The sequence below is a fragment of the Nerophis ophidion genome, linkage group LG12 (genome assembly GCF_033978795.1).
Source record: "Nerophis ophidion isolate RoL-2023_Sa linkage group LG12, RoL_Noph_v1.0, whole genome shotgun sequence".
Lineage (NCBI taxonomy): Eukaryota > Metazoa > Chordata > Actinopteri > Syngnathiformes > Syngnathidae > Nerophis > Nerophis ophidion.
This window is the reverse complement of record NC_084622.1, coordinates 51707378-51719382: the sequence shown is the minus strand read 5'-3', so window position 1 is coordinate 51719382 and position 12005 is coordinate 51707378. Positions and strand designations below refer to the sequence as shown.

At 41.7% G+C, this 12005-nt stretch overlaps 1 long non-coding RNA gene across 1 annotated transcript in view; it reads left to right on the top strand.

The window, feature by feature from the left end:
- Positions 1–4325: 4325 nt before the first annotated feature.
- Positions 4326–12005, top strand: part of LOC133563841 (uncharacterized) — a 36885-nt gene continuing 29205 nt past the window's right edge. Inside the window, exons 1-2 of the long non-coding RNA XR_009809134.1 lie at positions 4326–4561; positions 8055–8148. This is a non-coding gene — a long non-coding RNA (uncharacterized LOC133563841). The remainder of the gene's footprint in view (positions 4562–8054; positions 8149–12005) is intronic.

Below are 12005 nucleotides of genomic sequence, written 5' to 3'. Positions count from 1 at the left end.
ACAGCCGAAGGCAGGGCACTTGGCGGTCCGATCCTCGGCTACAGAAGCTAGCTCTTGGGACGTGGAACGTCACGTCACTGGGGGGGAAAGAGCCTGAGCTAGTGCGCGAAGTCGAGAAATTCCGGCTGGATATAGTCGGACTCACTTCGACGCACAGCAAGGGCTCTGGAACCACTTCTCTCGAGAGGGACTGGACCCTCTTCCACTCTGGCGTTGCCGGCAGTGAGAGGCGACGGGCTGGGGTGGCAATTCTTGTTTCCCCCCGACTCAAAGCCTGTACGTTGGAGTTTAACCCGGTGGACGAAAGGGTAGCCTCCCTCCGCCTTCGGGTGGGGGGACGGGTCCTGACTGTTGTTTGTGCTTATGCACCAAACAGCAGTTCAGAGTACCCACCCTTTTTGGGAACGCTCGAGGGAGTACTGGAAAGTGCTCCCCCGGGTGATTCCCTTGTCCTACTGGGAGACTTCAACGCTTACGTTGGCAACGACAGTGAAACCTGGAGAGGCGTGATTGGGAAGAATGGCCGCCCGGATCTGAACCCGAGTGGTGTTTTGTTATTGGACTTTTGTGCTCGTCACAGTTTGTCCATAACGAACACCATGTTCAAACATAAGGGTGTCCATATGTGCACTTGGCACCAGGACACCCTAGGCCGCAGTTCCATGATCGACTTTGTAGTTGTGTCATCGGATTTGCGGCCTCATGTTATGGACACTCGGGTGAAGAGAGGGGCGGAGCTTTCTACCGATCACCACCTGGTGGTGAGTTGGCTGCGATGGTGGGGGAGGATGCCGGACAGACCTGGGAGGCCCAAACGCATTGTGAGGGTCTGCTGGGAACGTCTGGCAGAGTCTCCTGTCAGACAAAGTTTCAATTCCCACCTCCGGAAGAACTTTGAACATGTCACGAGGGAGGTGCTGGACATTGAGTCCGAGTGGACCATGTTCCGCACCTCTATTGTCGAGGCGGCAGATCGGAGCTGTGGCCGCAAGGTAGTTGGTGCCTGTCGGGGCGGCAATCCTAAAACCCCCTGGTGGACACCAGCGGTGAGGGATGCCGTCAAGCTGAAGAAGGAGTCCTATCGGGTCCTTTTGACTCATAGGACTCCGGAGGCAGTGGACAGGTACCGACAGGCCAAGCGGTGTGCAGCTTCAGCGGTCGCGGAGGCAAAAACTCGGACATGGGAAGAGTTCGGGGAAGCTATGGAAAACGACTTCCGGACGGCTTCGAAGCGATTCTGGACCACCGTCCGCCGCCTCAGGAAGGGGAAGCAGTGCACTATCAACGCCGTGTATGGTGCGGATGGTGTTCTGCTGACCTCGACTGCGGATGTTGTGGACAGGTGGAAGGAATACTTCGAAGACCTCCTCAATCCCACCAACACGTCTTCCTATGAGGAAGCAGTGCCTGGGGAATCTGTGGTGGACTCTCCTATTTCTGGGGCTGAGGTCGCTGAGGTAGTTAAAAAGCTCCTCGGTGGCAAGGCCCCAGGGGTGGACGAGATCCGCCCGGAGTTCCTTAAGGCTCTGGATGCTGTGGGGCTGTCTTGGTTGACAAGACTTTGCAGCATCGCGTGGACATCGGGGGCGGTACCTCTGGATTGGCAGACCGGGGTGGTGGTTCCTCTCTTCAAAAAGGGGGACCGGAGGGTGTGTTCCAACTATCGTGGGATCACACTCCTCAGCCTTCCCGGTAAGGTTTATTCAGGTGTACTGGAGAGGAGGCTACGTCGGATAGTCGAACCTCGGATTCAGGAGGAACAGTGTGGTTTTCGTCCTGGTCGTGGAACTGTGGACCAGCTCTATACTCTCGGCAGGGTTCTTGAGGGTGCATGGGAGTTTGCCCAACCAGTCTACATGTGCTTTGTGGACTTGGAGAAGGCATTCGACCGTGTCCCTCGGGAAGTCCTGTGGGGAGTGCTCAGAGAGTATGGGGTATCGGACTGTCTTATTGTGGCGGTCCGTTCCCTGTACGATCAGTGCCAGAGCTTGGTCCGCATTGCCGGCAGTAAGTCGAACACATTTCCAGTGAGGGTTGGACTCCGCCAAGGCTGTCCTTTGTCACCGATTCTGTTCATAACTTTTATGGACAGAATTTCTAGGCGCGGTCAAGGCGTTGAGGGGTTCCGGTTTGGTAACCGCAGGATTAGGTCTCTGCTTTTTGCAGATGATGTGGTCCTGATGGCTTCATCTGACCGGGGTCTTCAGCTCTCGCTGGATCGGTTCGCAGCCGAGTGTGAAGCGACCCGAATGAGAATCAGCACCTCCAAGTCCGAGTCCATGGTTCTCGCCCGGAAAAGGGTGGAGTGCCATCTCCGGGTTGGGGAGGAGACCCTGCCCCAAGTGGAGGAGTTCAAGTACCTAGGAGTCTTGTTCACGAGTGAGGGAAGAGTGGATCGTGAGATCAACAGGCGGATCGGTGCGGCGTCTTCAGTAATGCGGACGTTGTACCGGTCCGTTGTGGTGAAGAAGGAGCTGAGCCGGAAGGCAAAGCTCTCAATTTACCGGTCGATCTACGTTCCCATCCTCACCTATGGTCATGAGCTTTGGGTCATGACCGAAAGGATAAGATCACGGGTACAAGCGGCCGAAATGAGTTTCCTCCGCCGTGTGGCGGGGCTCTCCCTTAGAGATAGGGTGAGAAGCTCTGCCATCCGGGAGGAACTCAAAGTAAAGCCGCTGCTCCTTCACATCGAGAGGAGCCAGATGAGGTGGTTCGGGCATCTGGTCAGGATGCCACCCGAACGCCTCCCTAGGGAGGTGTTTAGGGCACGTCCAACCGGTAGGAGGCCACGGGGAAGACCCAGGACACGTTGGGAAGACTATGTCTCCCGGCTGGCCTGGGAACGCCTCGGGATCCCCCGGGAAGACCTAGACGAAGTGGCTGGGGAGAGGGAAGTCTGGGTTTCCCTGCTTAGGCTGTTGCCCCCGCGACCCGACCTCGGATAAGCGGAAGATGATGGATGGATGGACAATATAAAAACCATATAAAAACAATTATGATTAAAAACGATGTTAAAGGGTAAAACCAATTAAAACAATAAATAGAAATCAAAATAAATAAAAAAAAACAAAGAAAACATAGACGACCACACCTGCTTCACTTCGTCAGTTACCATGAATTGATTAACGTGGACCCCGACTTAAACAAGTTGAAAAACTTATTCAGGTTTTACCATGTAGTGGTCAATTGTACGGAATATGTACTGAACTGTGCAATCTACTAATAAAAGTTTCAATCAATCAATCAATCAATCAATCAATCAATCAATCAATCAATCAATGCAGAAGTCACAAGTGACTTTTTAGACTTTGTCATAAACACAGGACTCTTATTTTGCTGCAAATTATTTCCAGATTACCCTCTGGATAGGCGCCAGCGCCCCCCGTGACCCTGAAAGGGAACAAGCGGTAGGAAATGGATGGATGGATGGATTTGCATTAAGCTTGTATTAGTCGGCATGAAATGCGGGCGTTACTAATAACATTAATATTGTAAGCGAGAAAAAGCCTTCATTCATGTGATGTTTATAAATGTTTGTAATGATAATGTCAATGAGGGATTTTTAATCACTGCTATGTTGAAATTGTTTATTGCTTTTCTGAATGTTGCTGGGTCAGGCTTGGTTTTGGAAGGGGATTGCATTATTGTGGTATCATTGTGTATTGTTTTGTTGGATTGATTAATAAAAAAATTGAACAAAATAGAATATAAAAATAAAAATAAAAATAAAAATAAAAATAAAAATGAAAATAAAAATAAAAATAAAAATAAAAATAAAAATAAAAATAAAAATAAAAATAAAAATAAAAATAAAAATAAAAATAAAAATAAAAATAAAAATAAAAATAAAAATAAAAAATAAAAATAAAATGGTGACGTTCCCCCGAATGACGGATAAAAAGGGTGCTTTAACTCAGTGGTCCCCAACCTTTTTGTTGCTGCGGACTGGTCAACGCTTGATAATTTGTCCCGCGGCCTGGAGAGGGAGGATTATTTTTTTCATTTTTTATTTATTTTTGTCATGAAAAAGAGAGTTTTTTGGGGGGTTGGTGCACTAATTTTTTATGTTGATTTAATTAAAAATTTAAAAATTAATAAAAAATTATTCTGCAGTCTGGTAACAATCGAGCCGCAGTCCGGTGGTTGGGGAACACTGCTTTCTCCTGCGCAACTTTTTATCCAATCAGCACTGACTTTCTCCTGTGCAACTTTCTATCCAATCAGCACTAATCCCAAATTATATGGCCACGCCCATATTAACGCCCTGTTCCGGTTTTTTAACCAATCAGTGGGCTTCCCTCTTGTTCGCACCTGATCCTTGATTGCCAAACATATTAACCATGTCGTCACCAAGCTAACGCTTATTTTAAGCTTTGCAGATAAAGTTATGGTTTGTTAAGCTTTTATTTGTTGAGATTTTTTTAGAAAATGTAATGTTTTTGAAGTGTAAAAACGACCCCTGCCTTCTAAACTGCACGTCAATTTGATTCTAATCGCCCCCAGTTTTAGGCCCTGTCTGACATCTTCCGGCCGGTGGAATTGAACTCCCACTACGTAGGTAAGTCTCTAAAAGTGTGGTGAGAAATGTCTGCTCTCCCTGTCTGTTTTTACAATTCATTTATCAAGGTTATCTGAAACGTGAGGTTTATTCTAAATTATAGGATTTTATCAGCCCAGCAGAGGACGCTGTAGGCTAATTTAAACTAAAGATAACTGTGACAGATACACGCATGCGCACACTCACAACCACTCAGATTTACAGTTCAGAATAAAAATTGGAACACTTGTTTTATTTAATCAATTGGTGTTGAACTCTTTTATTTGCTCTGAATAAGCAAAAATGATCACATGCAGTTTCAGTTTATTTGGAACACTCCTACGTTACAATTTGATGCATCACACATTTGCAGTTGTTTCATAACAGCACGTCCGAAAAGGAATAGGAAGAAACTGAGTTTATTTAATCCGACCCCTTTTCATACTTTAGCAATTTTATCCAATTTCCACTTTCTCTATAACAGAACAGTGAATAATTAATAATATACCATAGTAAAAAAATAAATAAATACATGAATAATAATTGTATCAATTAAAAAAACACAAATTAAAAAAAGGGTTAAATATGTTTATCAATTTTTGTTCTGTGTACTTTGTGAAGAGTTTTACTTTGAACAGTCTCTTGAATTGAATCCTATTGGTGCTTTTTTTTAATTTCGTTGCTTAATCAGTTCCATAATTTTTTATTCCACATCCGGTTATACTAAAGGTTTTAAGTGTTGTATGTGTATACAAATGTTTGAAATTATATTTTCCACTATGGTTGTATTTCTCTTTTTTGGATACGAATTGTTGTACATTCTTTTGTACATCATTTTAGCTGTTTGCAAATGTATCAAATTGTCGAATATCAATAATTGTGATTTAATAAAGGGTTTGTATGTTCTCTATATCCAACATTATTTATTCTAATTGATCTTTTTTGTTACACCGTTAGTGAATGAATCGCACATTTGTAGTTATTTCCGATATTTATACACAATAAGATATGTAACACTAGCGAGCAGTAAATAATATGAAGTGATTTTTATGTCTACAACATATTTAGCTTTATTAATTGACGTGTTTCTTGCTACTTTATGTTGTATATTTTTCACAAGCGAGTTCAAATTAATTTTATCATCTAGTATTACACCCAAAAATGTTTTCTTTTACCTTTTCGATGTCTACTGCAGTGGTTCTCAACCTTTTTTCAGTGATGTACCCCATGTGAACATTGTTTTTAATTCAAGTACCCCCTAATCAGAGCAAAGCATTTTTAGTAGAAAAAAAGAAGTAAAATACAGCATTATGTCATCAGTTTCTGATTTATTCAATTTTATAACAGTGCAAAATATTGGTCATTTGTTGCAGGCTTTCTTGAACTATTTGGAAAAAAAGATATGAAAATAACCAAAAACTTGTTGAAAACTAAACAAGTGATTCAATTATAAATAAAGATTTCTACACATAGAATAATCATCAACTTAAAGTGCCCTCTTTGGGATTGTAATAGAGATCCATCTGGATTCATCAACTTAATTCTAAACATCCATCCATCCATATTCTGCCGCTTATTCCCTTTGGGGTCGCGGGGGGCGCTGGTGCCTATCTCAGCTACAATCGGGCGAAAGGCGGCATACACCCTGGACAAGTCGCCACCTCATCGCAGGGCCAACTAATTCTAAACATTTCTTCACAAAAAAAAGAGATATTTTAAGTATTATTCAATTAGTATATTTATAAAGGATTTTTGAATTGTTTCTATTTTTAGAATATTTAGAAAAAATTCTCACGTACCCCTTGGCATACCTTCAAGTACCCCCATGGGTACACGTACCCCCATTTGAGAACCACTGATCTACTGTATCTGTTTGACTTTCTCTTGTGAAAGCTATAAGGGAGCCACAATTACAAAGCCAGTTTGTGCACTTCTATACTCACATTTTAAAGGCCTACTGAAATGAGATTTTCTTATTTAACCTGGGATAGCAGGCCAATTCTATATATCATACTTGATCATTTTACGATATTGCCATATTTTTGCTGAAAACATTTTTGGGTACTTCCTAAAAAAGCCTCGCCTTTACCGGAAGTCGCAGACGATGACGTCGCAAGTGTGGGGGCTCCTCACATATTCACATTGATTTAAATGGGAGCCTCCATCAAAAACAATTATTCGGACTGAGAAAACGACAATTTTCCCATTAATTTGAGTGAGGATGAAAGATTGTTTGAGGATATTGATAGTGACGGACTAGAAGAAAAAAATAAATAAAACGAGTTTAAAAAAAAAAAACACGATAGCATTGGGACGTATTCCGATGTTTTTAAACACATTTACTAGGATCTTTCTGGGAAATCTCTTATCTTTCTATTGTGTTGCTAGTGTTTTAGTGAGTTTAATATTACCTGATAGTCGGAGGGGTTTGTCCACGGGTTTTCTCACCGAAACCTGCTGGTTGACATTTGGTCTGGATTCATGTTCGCTTGACCGCGCTCTGATCCATAGTAAAGTTTCAGCTCCGGGAATTTTAAACAAGGAGTCACCGTGTGTTTGTGTGGCTAAAGGCTAAAGCTTCCCAACTCCATCTTTCTACTGTGACTTCTCCAATATTAATTGAACAAATTGCAAAAGATTCAGCAACACAGATCTCCAAAATACTGTGTAATTATGCCGTTAAAGCAGACGACTTTTACCTGTGTGTGCGTAGCGCTCATACTTCCTAAAAACCCGTGACGTCCTGCGTACACGTCATCATTACACAATGTTTCCAAGATGAAACTCCTGGGAAATTTAAAATTGTAATTTAGTAAACTAAAAAAGCCGTATTGGCATGTGTTGCAATGTTAATATTTCATCATTGATATATAAACTATCAGACTGCGTGGTCGCTAGTAGTGGCTTTCAGTAGGCTTTTAAGTGTGTAAGTAAATTCAATAAAACATTCACTTCCGTACTCAAAATGCTAAGTGTAAGTGCGCAAGTTGAAATACCTTTTACACAACTTTAATTCCTGTTTTATTAATGAAAGTGTCCCAAACTCTTTGTACATATAGTGTTGTGTTTTACATGCTTTATTGCATTGGAATTATCTGATGGCTCACCACCAAGCTATGAGTTACTCTGTTGTATGAATGCAGGGTTTCCCACACATTCATTTATTTGTGGCGGCCCGCCATGGAAGAATTACGCCCGCCACAAATTAAAAAAATATATATTAAAGATATATATATATATATATATATATATATATATATATATATTTTTTTTTTTTTTTTCGGCTTTTGACTCGCTCGACCGCTCATAAAAGTAATAGGGACTCTGTCTCTGAATGTGGCTTGTGGTTACATATATGAATATGTAAATATTATATAAATATGTATATAAATATGTACATAAAGTGTTGTAATTATATTCCAACTCCACGTTTTTCTTGGTCATCGCCGCTGCCACATGTCAACCGGCAGGTTTCGGTGAGAAAATTGTGGTAATAAGTCTGCTCTTACCGTAGACATGAGCGGAGCTTGCTGCGTCCTGCTGCTGCGGACTCTCTTACCTCCTCCCACCGGAGACACTGGCGGTGGCCACACCCCTCCGACTTTCAGGTACCATATAGTCTCATTAAAACACTAACACAATAAGCAGATAAGGGATTTTACAGAATTATCCTTGTAAATGTCTAACATCTGAATCGCTCCCACTGCCTTTGCTTCTTTTTTTCCTTTTTTTTTCCTAGTCCTTCACTCTCACTTTCCTCATCCACGAAGCTTTCATCCTCGCTCAAATTAATGGAGAAATCGTCGCTTTCTCAGTCCGAATCGCTCTTGCTGCTGGTGGCCATGATTGTAAACAATGTTCAGATGTGAGGAGCGCTATGACCCGTGACGTCACGCTAGGGCTGGGCGATATTGGCTTTTATTAATATCGCGATATTTTTAGGCCATATTGGGATATACGATATACATTACGATATTTTGCCTTGGCCTTGAATTAACACTTGATGCATATAATCACAGCAGTATGATGATTCCGTGTCTACATTCAAACATTCTTCTTCATACTGCATTAATATATGCTCATTTTAAACTTTCATGCAGAGAAGGAAATCACAACTAAGTCAATTTACCAAAACTGTATTTATTAAACAGTTATTAGCAGGTGACTTTTCAAATGATGCTACATATTAGCAGTAATGCTACTTTCGGTACAAACGCTTGTGCCCTACAATTGACAAATTAAAGTTGTCTATTCGACATATTCCAGCTTGAAGCCGAACCTCCGCCAGACGATGGACCCCCTGCTGTTTTTTTGGGAATTTAATTCTTCATTTGTTACTAGGGGTGCAACGGATCAAAAAACTCACGGTTCGGATCGTAATCACGGATTGGATCATTTTTCGGATCAGCAAAAAAAAAAAAAAAGACGACAAATAAAAAAAAATAGTTTTGTTGTTTTGCTTTGTAACACTTTTAAATTATTAAATTAAAAATATATAAAATCATGTTAAAGTGCACAAGGCATAATATCTTCTTTTAACATAATGAATGAAAGACTGCCACATAAAAAGGCATTTCTACTTTCTTTAAACTTTGACCAATGACCATTAATATAAAAATAAAAATAAAAGTGCAACATAAGAATGCACAACAGCTTCCTTGAAATATAGGAAGTGATATAAAGCTTGACATCTGGAGTTATTCTGCTGTTTTCCACACTTGTAGATTGTAGAAAACTTGTTTTCAGTGGCAGGATCATTGACACAGATGAAGTTTCAGTGCTCAGCAGAGATGTAACAATTTTTAGGGTTTTAAGCACCTGGATGACCTCCTCTGCCACTCTCACATCATCATCAGACAGGATGATGATGTCTTTGACATTTGTTTTCAGTGTCTTGTGGGTCAATGCAGAGTATATTGCTGCCTGATGCTGCAACATATCAAAAGTGCAGTTCCATCTTGCTGGGACATCATGTATGAGCTTCTGAGTAGACAGCTTTAGCATTTCTTGCTTTTTCTTAAACACAAGATCAGCTGTTGTGCTTGGGTGGAAATAGGAAACCTTCCTGATCCTCCCAAGGAGGCGCTCCATCCTATTGACTGAGATGTGATGCCAAATTCACTACATGTGCAAAGCACCCTACCTGTGGTCCCAGTCCTGCCTCATTCACTGCATTTATTTGATTTTTGGCATTATCAGTTGTGACTGGGATATCTTTATCTACCAATTCCTCCACTGCTCGTGTCGGTACCTGAGCAAGGTGACTCTCGTAGAGGGGGCGTGTCTTCTCATCTTCCACTCTGCTTTGATGAAATGAGCGCTTATGGTCACATAGTTCCCCTGGACCTCCACCCTTCTGTCGTGAGCGCAACAGATGACGCTCGGGATAGTTCGTCCACAACTTTTTTCTTCTCTCGCTAATAAAAATCTGGCACAATCTTATAATTAATGTTGGTGCGCGACGGAATGTCTTAATGTTGCTGACGCACTTTCAGCATGTGTTTAAAACCCTCGTTTTGCACAATGGAGTCTGCATTTATAAACACACTAATTAAATGGTACGGGCCGTTAAAGTTCCTCCGTTACTCCGCTCGCCATTACCACGCCGTGCGAACAACTTTTCTTTTTTTTTTCATAAATCAGACCGCGGATCACGTGTGTGCCGAACTGAAGATATTGATCCGAACAGATCACGGATCAATGTTGATGCGTTGCACAGCTATTTGTTACCATATTCGCACCTTCTTTCTCTTGTAATACCACTCAACTGGGATGAGAATCAGCACTTCCAAGTCCGCTCGCATCACAGCTAATGTTAGCCACGCTGCTACCTCTCTCGTGGGCGAGGGTGTATACGTATTTGACATATGACGTGAAAGTATGTGACGTATGTAAGAACCTGCGCTTACACTCTGTGAGAAGGAGACACAAGGAGTGGGAAGAGCCTGTAGTGTAATGCTCGCAGCTAAAAACAACTGCGTGACAACGTATACTCCAATATTACGATATAGTCATTTTCTATATTGCACAGAGTCAAACTTGCGATATATCGCCCAGCCCTACGTCACGCGCACATCGTCTGCTACTTCTGGAACAGGCAAGGCTTTTTTTATTAGCGACCAAAAGTTGCTAACTTTATCGTCTGTTCTCTACTAAATCCTTTCAGCAAAAATATGGCAGTATTCTATGTATGACACATAGAATGCTATCCCCGTTTAAAGAAGAAAATCTCATTTCAGTAGGCCTTTAAAGGCCTACTGAAATGAATCAGTGTGTTTGTGTGGCTAAAGGCTAAAGCTTCTCAACTCCGTCTTTCTACTTTGACTTCTCCAATATTAATTGAACAAATTGCAAAAGATTCAGCAACACAGATCTCCAAAATACTGTGTAATTATGCTGTTAAAGCTGACAACTTTTAGCTGTGTGTGTGCGCAGCGCTCATATTCCTAACAGCCCGTGACGTCAAGCGTACACGTCATTACGCAACGTTTTCAAGAAAAAACTTCCGGGAAATTTAAAATTGCAATTTAGTAAACTAAAAAGGCTGTATTGGCATGTGTTGCGATGTTAATATTTCATCATTGATACATAAACTCAGACTGCGTGGTGGCTAGTAGTGGTTTTCAGTAGGCGTTTAAAGAACACCCTTACTATAACTTAAGATGTTGAACCAATGACTACTGACTGCATCTAAAGTAAATCTACAGAAATAATTTGTTATAGGAATCACATTTCAAACATTTTTTTAACTGTTAAAAATTAGAGGGCTTAAATGGGTGCATTGAGGAACACCTCTCTTGTGTAAATCACCAGTGTTATGTTTGCAAGTTTAAAATGTCAATGCAATAACTTGCCAATGTGTTTACAGTGATCCAAGTTCCTCTGACAGTGTTTTTCATGCACTGTGCCGCGGCACACTAGTGTACCATGAGATATTGTCTGGTGTGCCGCGGGAGATTATGTAATTTCACCTAATTGGGTTAAAAAAATTTTTTGCAAACCAGTAGTTATAATCCGCAAATGTTCCGTTGTTGAGTGTCTGTACTGTCTAGAGCTCGGCCTAGTAACCATGTAATACTCTTCCATATCAGTAGGTGGCAGAAGGTAGCTAATTGCTTTGTCGATGTCGAGAACATGGTTTGTCGTGATCACAATATGCCGGAGGCAGCGTGTAGGTAAAAAGGTATCCAACACTTAAACCAAAAAGAAACAAAAGGCGAGTGCCCCTAAGAAAAGGCATTGAAGCTTAGGAATGGCTATGCAAAACGAAACTAAAACTGAACTAGCTGCAAAGAAATCAAAAACAGAATGCTGGACGACTGCAAAGACTTACAGCGTGTGGAGCAGACAGCATCCACAAAGTAAATCCTGTACATGACAATCAACAATGTCCCCACAAAGAAGGATAGCGTCTTCACAACTTCAATAGTCTTGATTGCGAAAAGAAAGCAGGTGCTGGGAATAG